This window comes from Panthera leo, chromosome A1 (genome assembly GCF_018350215.1).
Source record: "Panthera leo isolate Ple1 chromosome A1, P.leo_Ple1_pat1.1, whole genome shotgun sequence".
Lineage (NCBI taxonomy): Eukaryota > Metazoa > Chordata > Mammalia > Carnivora > Felidae > Panthera > Panthera leo.
The window spans coordinates 23,219,427-23,228,661 of NC_056679.1; the positions used below are offsets into that span (position 1 = coordinate 23,219,427).

Sequence of the window (9,235 nt, forward strand, 5' to 3'; positions counted from 1 at the left end):
TTTCTCATTTCAATGGACTTTGTGGTCAGAAAGATCTGCATTTGGACTCCAGCTGTATTGGTCAACAGCTGTGAGACTTTGGGCAAGTTATTCACCCTCTCTGCTCACCTATATATTGCGGATTACACAGCTATGCCTTAGCATTATTGTGAGGTGGTAATAAAGTCGAAAGTATAACATACCTAAGAGTGCTAATGAGTAGGCGTTAAATCCCCTTTTTCCCATGGACCATAGCAAGGCTCTACTTCAGTGGTTAGTTTCCCTCTCCATACATCTCTCCAAACTACTCTTATAACCACAATATTTATTTATTTTTTAAAAAAATAATGAACAAATTAACTCACCCATAATCATACAACTGGAGTTCAGTACAGCCAGGATTTAAACTCTGTTCTTTCTAACTCATGTGCCCACATGCTCTTTCTTTTCTGTGCATTAGCAGGTTTCTAGCATCAAGTGTATTTTATTCTATTCTAACAGTTTGAAAATTGAACCAAGTTTTAAAATTTCTGTATTTTCACAGAATCACACATGACGAGCACAAAGCAGACACCAAAAAATGCTAACCTGCTGTGGTTGTACTCAACTGATCCAATATCTCATTCTTCAACCAGCACAGAAATAGGTTCCCCTGAGTGTATGTCCCTACCTTTATCCATATACTCATGTATGAGCATCTGAAAAATGATCATGTCAAATTCCTGGAACCTGTAAATGTTACTTTAGTTGAGAAAAGGGCCTTTGCAGATGTAATTAAAGATCTTGATATTAGGAGATCATTATCCTAGATTACCCAGATGGGCCCTAAATCCAATTGCAAGACAAAGAGGGTTATTTGAGACAGATAGAAGAGAAGACACAGAAAAGTGAAGGAGACAGTGGGGCCACAGAGGCAGGTATTGGAATGATGGCCAAGGAATGCCTTGAACCATCAAAAGCAGGAAGAGGCAGGGAAAGATGCTCCTGCACCAACTTCCAAGACAACTTGATGTCAGACCTCTGGCCTCCATAACTGTGAAAGAATAAATTTCTGTTGTTTGATGTCACCAACATTGGAGTAATTTGTTACTACAAACTCGGAATGAATATACCATGTATTTATATGCATAAGCTAAATAAAATGGTAAGAAATTACATTTCTTGAGTGCTTTCCCTCTCCTGTGATTCCTATCTCAGACATTTTCCCAAACTTTGAAGCAATGTTGTTAGCTTGGTTTCCTATCTTAATTATTAATGCTGTGTCTGCCTTTGCTGGTTGTGTAATTTTAGGGCCTTACAACCAATCTTAAATAGAAAAAGGTCAGGTGACATTAGGTGAAGTTTGGAGAGTCTGGGTCTTGGAGACCCAAGGTCAGTGTTTTGTCTTTAATCATTTGCTTAGAGGAAGACAGAAAGAAGAGGGCAGAATTTCCATTGAATACGGAAAATACTAACTAGGGAAATGGGTAAGGATGATTGTTTCATTACTTGGCTCGTGAGATTTTAGCTCACGAGCAACTGGTGTCCCTAGATCTGAAAACCATGCCAATGGGTAGTTTAACACATTCTTTTAGGAGATGTGACAACTGCCACAGTGAAGATCATACATTGTTTTAAAATTTAACTCCTATAGGATAATATTGAGGTAAAAATTGCAGTGATCTCTTGACATCCAGAAGTGATAAAGTAACCAAAGGTTATTTGCAAGTGATTTGTAGTGAATAATTGCAGACCTAAGGTAGAAAATGAAATAGATTAAATCTTAAAGACTTGAGATAAGGACTGTAGTTCTAGAGCTAAGGTACAAGATCCGTATCTTTACTAGATAGGAGAGAAAGGAGAATAAATAGCTTTCTGATAAAAGAAACTTGTCCATAGTGATGATTTCTCCAAAGACCTATTTTCTTTGTTAGAAAATCAAAGAGGAAAATTATATTGCAAGGTCACGGAATTAATCTTTTTCTGAACAACAACAACAAAAATGCAATTAAAAAGACATAGATTTATACCTGGAAATAAATCCATTGAAAGTGATTGTGGTTGCTCTTTGAGTGTCAGCTGGCTGGGGACCGATACACGAATAAAAATTATTCCTGATTAAAAGATCTGTGGAAGTCGGGTTTGGTTTCATGTCAGAGTCCATTGGTCACTCAGAGGTGGCTGCACTCTGTTCTACAGGAAGGGCAAATCAATCAGAGTGAGAAAGAATTAGAAGCTGAGATGTTCCTATTCATTCTGGTTTTGTCATGGTTTTATGAATTCTCAATTTTAACTCTCATAGCCATTATAAATTTTCATTTTTCTTGGCTATTACTGCGTCAGAGATGTCACACAGCTGTTTCTATGACTCTGATCATCCACTCTCTCTTTTATTTTTATAAGTTCCTATCATCATCATGGTGCTTTGGATGACAGCTGACAGGTGAAAGAGATGGCACTTAAGGGGAACTTTCTCCAAGCTGTCAATATCCAGATAGAATCTTCTGAGGAAATAATAAAAAAGAAATTTCATTTTTTGGAAATCAGCTACTTAACTCTAGCCATAAGGCATGATTCTATTTGTCACATAATGTAAGAATTAAAAAAAAAGTACCAAGATAGAAAACTAAAATTAAAAAAAGCCTTGAGTATATCTCTTGGAGTTCTTTACCACTATCACATCTAGGTTATCTGGGACTCTCTGGTCACAGTGTTTTTCACTCTAAATATACGTTATCTACTATTGTGTAACGAACTACTTCAAGATTAGCAGCTTAAAATAATAAACATTTATTATATCAGAGTTTCTGTGTATTAGAAAGTAGGAAGCAGCCTAGCTGGATGTTTCTATCTCTAGGTTTATCATGAAGTTACAGTGAAGCTGTTGGCTGGGGCTGTAATCATCTCAAGGCTTGACTGTAGGAAGGTCTGCTTCTGAATCCATTCATATAGTTGCTGGCTGTTTGCAGATTGGGCACTCAGCAGTAGCTGAAGCCAGGTTGGCTTTGGCAAGTGGAAACCTGTGGTTTTGAGCCCATGCATAACCTCCATCCTTGCTGCCATGGCCATTTTGTTCATGAGCTTGTTGGGCAATGGTAGGGGTGGCTGGAGAAAGAGGCTGATGACTCTTTATGGATTGGCTGTCCAAACCACCTGTATATTAAAATCCTCTGAGATCATTCACATGGGACAAAATATTTTTCACATTCTGTGTCTATTCAAAAATAGCTGTCTACATACCTCCTTCCTAGACCTCCTAGCCACCAATTTTCTAACCTTTTTCCTTCCAAATCCTTGACAATCCTGCCAAGCCATTAAGCCACAGCTCCTGATATGGTATAGACATGTACCTTTGGGCATCTATTCCATCATTCCCTGATATTTAAATGTGTCTCCACTCATGGAAATTCTCACACTGTCAAATAACAGCCATGGCATATTGGACAACATTACTTTTTAGTGGCATAAAACAGACATAATGTCTTCATCAAAAGAGCTTTATTGTTTTTACATAACAATTAGTCTGCAGTCTAAGCTGGGTCCTCAAGGGAAACTTTAAAAACCAAGGCACCTTCTAGCCCCCCACTAGTACCCCTGGGCCATGGTTTTCCTATTCCTGATATAAGATGATAACAAAGTTCTATTAACCTTTTGCTCAATACAGCTTCAATACTCAATACAGTATTTCCATTCTATAAGAAAGGAGGAAAGAAAGGGCAGGAGGAGAAGGATTATGCCAACAAATACTTTTACCAGGGAAACAAGAGCTTCCCTACTCCGCTTACATCTTACTGGCCAGAACTATGTTCCATGGTGTTCCACAGTGGAATAGAGTCTGAGGAGATGAATATTTCTCAGTGGTCATATTGCCTCCCAAAACAAAATTGGGATTCTCTAAGTGAGGAGGAAAGGATGAATCGATATTGGCAGTTTCCATTATTTATTATCTTTTTCTTTTCTATAGTTTGTTGCAGTGGTGGTTAGAAACAACTGTAGGTTAAGAATATGGGGGAAAGGATAGGAGAAAGAGGAAGGTACTGTCAGGAAGAGGAATTGGATGCTAGAGGAATGGAATCCCTTCATTTTTAGTAAATTTAGTTAATTTCCACTTCATATAAGGTGCCATTTTATTTCTAAGAGAGAAGACCTAGGAGGTAAGTATTCCTTAAATTTCATGCCACTTCTGCCTTCCTTTCCTCTCTGAAAGGAGAACCTCTTGTTCACCCATTATTGTTTGATGAGTCTTACAAGGATTTGCTTTGGTCCACAATACCTGTTTGGTGGTTGTCTGTCTTCTCTGTCAACAACCAAAGTGGTTTCTTTGAGTTTCCTTATTCCTCTGGAGACACTGGCTGTACATTTGCTGTCTAAAGCAAAAGAATGACTCTAAGATCATGTTTTGTGGTTGAGTTGTTAGGAAGGGCAGAGATTATTATACTAGTGAGGCAGGCAATTTTAAGTAGGAGGGATTTGGGAAGATACAAGTTCGTACCATCTATCTAATACATCAAGTTTTCTACTTGGCCTAAGCAAGGGTGTTTAGTGGTAGACATTGTCCTTTAACTCATCTCAGTGCCACTGAACACCTAAGCCCTAGAATGCTAGAATTCTATCTAGATGCTCTCTAGATTCCTGGGGGATAGACTTTGAACAGGGTGGCCTTCTGTGCAAAAGCTGTTTTATGTTCATGACTGTATTTAAGTCACAAGCCACGAGCATCACAAGTCAAATGGCAGATTTTCCTACCAATGAATTATTCTTATGCCATCTTCTGACATTGAACTGGGATAGAACATAGATTATTTGTTGGGGGGGCATTGATTAACACATTTGTTATGTGTGAGACTAATATACATGATAAATCATAGATACATTGATAAACTGAAAGAAGAATTTACTGTGCTATAAAAATCTCTATGTCTAAACTAATAGTGAATACAGTGATATAAACCTGGTGTCACAGCTCATAAACAATGTAGAAAAAGATTTTAATTCTTCATTTTCCCTGAGATAAGTATTGCCAGTCTCAGTGAAAACCTATTCAGTCAGAGTTTCTCCTTCTTGGATTAGTAGATTTTAATAATTTAAGTCATGTCTTTGATTTCTAGGTTGTCTCCATGGCAACCTAGTTGGAAGTCTTTTTGGCAACTAAGTGGGTGAGAACATGTCCCACAGCCACCTGACTTATGGAAAAGTGCCACCAGCTGTTTATTTTTCATTTCTAACAAGTTACAAAGCATCATATTAGAATATTATCCCCTGAATATTTGTCCTGAGGAGGATTTAGACTCTTGTATTTCATAGTTTGGGACTCTACTGATCTCCACCTGACATGACACCACCCATTTCTTTCCAGTCTATGTTCTCTATTCTGGTGTAGCCAGTATCCCAGGTCATTGATTCTGTGGGAAAGCCAAACTTCTCAGAAGGAGAAAGGCTTATGGCTGCCAATCTGGCTATTGTCTGTGACCTTGATATTCCCTCTATGATCCATGCCCTGCAGGACTTTGTGATTTTCTGTCTCTTCCAACCCAGGGATATACTTTGGCAGCTGATCTGTCACGACACTTGAATAAAGTTCTCTTCTTGTTCATGACCCACTTCTTAATAATAAGAACATGAAGTCAAAGAGGAGGAAGAGAGTTTAGAGCACTCAATTCTTCATTACCTGCCATCCCATTCTCTGGCAGCTCATTACACAGGGCTGCCAAATTCCTAGGTAAGATGTCAGGCTACCTTGAAAACTACATTTACTAAAAACTTCATTTGTAACAGACATCCAAGGGAACGTAAGAAAGTAGCAGAGAACAATTAGCTGACAATATCTTTTTCTGGATCTACTTCATTATTTATCCTGTTCTTGCAACTGTCAGAACATATTTGTGTGTTCATTCGTTTAAAAACACTGGCAGGAGCTAGTAGAAATCCAGTTTTCAGTTTTTCTTCCATGGTAGTCTCATGGAGAGATTGTACTTTTTCATATCCTAAAGAAATATAGCTTGTAGGAGTCCAGAGAGCAGGAGCTTCAGGTTAACTTACAAAGGAAGGTATAAGAAATCCTCTCGTAAAAATTTTATAGTATCGTAACATCTCAATTCTCTTCTCTATCCTCATATAATACTCTTTTCTTGCTTCACATGAAAATTATTTTTCACTGTATTTGTAATTTCTCCTTAGATCTTTACTTTTCCTCAGATAAGCCCCAGTTCTGGGTTCCGTGGGTTATCTGGCTGTAGCAGAGACAGCTAGCTAACCACCACACATGTGTACTTCCCTTTCCACAGTGGGCAACTGTCCAGCTGGAGACTACTCTTCCCAGTCTCCTTGAATCAAAGCAGGATTGTGTGGTTAGTTTTCTCCAAATAGAATATGAGCAGAAGTTATATGCTTCTCTTCTGAGCTGGGGTTTTAAGAAATGATTGTGCATTCTCAGCCCTTTCTTCTCAGGACCTCTGACAAGATTCAAAGAACTCTGAGGTCCAAGGGGATGGTGGAGCCACCGGGCAGAAGGTGACTATGTCCTGAATTACCACGTGAAGACACTTGGCAAACGCCTGGACAGTGCCATAAGTATGCAATAAACTTCTCTTGTGTTAAGTCACTAGAATTTTACGACTTATTTGTTAAAGCAGCTGGTGATAGTCTATCTAACATATAATCTTTTTAAAAATAGCCTTTTTATTTTGAGAGAGAGAGAATTCACACATGAAAGGGGAAGGGGCAGAGAGAGAGAGGGACAGAGAGAATTCCAAGCAGGCTCTGCACTGTCAGTATGGAGCCCAGAGTAGGACTTGAACTCAGGAGCCGTGAGGTCATGACCTGAGCTGAACTTGGACACCTAACCAATTGAGCCAGCCAGGTGCCCCTCTAATATACCATCTTTAATCCCAGATTTCATCTTTTCCATCATTGGTCCTTTATAAACTGGTTGCTTCCTGTCTTCCTTTGTTCCTTCTTACTCTCCATGATTTTCCTGGGTGAACAGCTAAAGAGATAGGTAAGACTAGAAATAGAGGACAAGTGGGGAGATGATGAATTCTGTTTTGGAGACATTAATTTGAATTGCCTATGGGATAGTCAGGTGAGGACATCAAGTAAGAATTTAGACACTTGCCTCCAATTTCAGTAAAGTGTAGGCTAGAGGTACAAGTTTCAGAGTCAATAGCATAACACATTTAACTCCAGAAGGATTGTTGAGATTATCTAGGAAGAGAGAGTAGAGAATGGAGAAATGAGCCAAAGATTGAGCCTTAAGGTCTTCAACATTTAGAGGATGCATAGGGAAGGTGTTTGACAGAGTAGAAGGGGAAATAGAAGGAAAACCAGGAAAGGATGTCAAAGGAGGCAAGAGAGAAGATTTGGTCAAGAAGGAAGGAGTGGTCACTATTTCAAATGTTATTGACTAGTGGGATAACCATGGCAGCATCAATGACCTTGATAAGAGATGCTTCTTCAGGTTGATGGTGGGAAGCCAGACTAGAATCATTGAGGATAGAACTAGAGGTAAGGACATGGAGACTCTCTGGTGTAAAAGACCCTGCAAAAAATCACACAGGAAGAACAGCAGGGAAATAAGGTAGAGTGGAAGGGGGTGTGGGATGTGGGGTCAAGGAAGATTTTCTTGAAAAAATTTTTTAAAATATTTATTTATTTTTGAGAGACAGAGAGAGCATGAATGGAGGAGGAACAAAGACAGAGAGAGAGAGAGAGACAGACAGACAGACAGAATAAAAAGCAGGCTCCAGGCTCTGAGCTGTTAGCATAGATCGTAATGTGGGGCTTGAGCCCACGAACTACAAGATCATGACCTGAGCCAAAGTCGGACACTTAACCAACCCAGGTTCCCCAAGGAAGGTTTTCTTAAGATGGTAATCCCTTGAGCCCATTATATGCTATTGGAAATGATCCAGTCGGAAAAGGATAAAAAAGACCCAGGAACATGCACACCATGACACTTTCCAACTGTTCAACATGAATCAGATGCAGTGAAGTTTCTTCTTACTCTATAGACCCTTCCATGATTGAGCCAACCTAACGTGACTTCCGCTTCCTCCAGCCTCCTACAGAATGTATGGCATGTATGGCTTTTCATATAGTTGCTCTGAACAGCTTGGTATGGTAGAAGCACCAGTGTTTGGAGTTGGAAAGACTGGAACTGAGTTTTCTCTGTCCCCTTTCCAATGTTTCTCTAGGCACATCACTTTTCACTTTTTGTCACTTTCTATTCCCAACCATTCAGATGCACCTGAAGTCCATGTATATTGCCTCCATAAATTCTTGACCTTTTCAGGTGCTATCCCCCAAGTCAGATATGCCCATTTCCTCTTCTCTCCCTCCAGGAATGGCTAAATCCTACTAATCAAGCTCAAGTGTCTTCTGTATAATACTTCCTTGACCTTGTTAGTTAGATGATCATTCAGTGTAATCCCACAGGAACACTGAATTCTTCTGCAATAGCACTTATTACACTGAAGGACAATTGTCTTTAATAGTCTTACTCTCTAATAGGCCTTGAGCATCTTATTTTTCCTTCCCTTCCTCTGTGTTCATCAGTTTTGTTTCTTAGAGGGACACAAACCATAAGAGACTCTTAAATACAGAGAATAAACTGAGGGTTGCTGGAGGAGAGATGGGTATGGATATGGGCTAAATGGATGATGGGCATTAAAGAAGGCACTTGTTGGGATGAGCATTGGGTTATATGTAAGTGATGAACCACTGAATGCTACTCCCGAAGCCCATACTACCCTGTGTGTTAAGTAACTTGAATTTAAATACATAAATTTTAAAAAATTAAAAAAATAAGCCTTGAGCATCTTGACAGTAGAAACCATGCCCCATTTATCTCTGATATCCAAGTGACTTTCACAGTGTCAGTCACATGAAAGACATTCAAAAAATTTTTAAGGAATGAATGGATGACTGAAATAGGCAGAAGATTGGCTGTTGTTTTCTGGAGTCATTTGTCATTAACGATCTTTGTTTACACAGTGTCTAAACAATATTTTTTTGCTTACGTGGGTGCTCAGATATGTATGGCCTGCATTGAATCATACATCATTATGTTAAAGGATAAAGAAATGTCCACGTCACTGCTAGAACGTTAGTAAAATATATTCTAATAATAGATGGTGTGACTTAAGAAACTTTAAGAAATAGAAACAGAGAAGAAATTGGGTAAATAAACACAATATACTGATGAAATTGCCTGGAAAAAAGCTTTTGATTTTAAAGAAACCAAGGGGCATTACACAATATATTTCCAGGGGTGAGAAAG

At 38.9% G+C, this 9,235-nt stretch overlaps 1 long non-coding RNA gene across 2 annotated transcripts in view; it reads left to right on the forward strand.

Annotated features, from left to right (window-relative positions):
- LOC122207780 overlaps positions 1-6,559 on the forward strand; it is an 85,325-nt gene extending 78,766 nt beyond the window's left edge. For both annotated transcript variants that reach the window (XR_006197020.1, XR_006197014.1), the window contains exon 3: positions 6,392-6,559. This is a non-coding gene — a long non-coding RNA (uncharacterized LOC122207780). The remainder of the gene's footprint in view (positions 1-6,391) is intronic.
- The last annotated feature ends 2,676 nt before the right edge of the window (positions 6,560-9,235 follow it).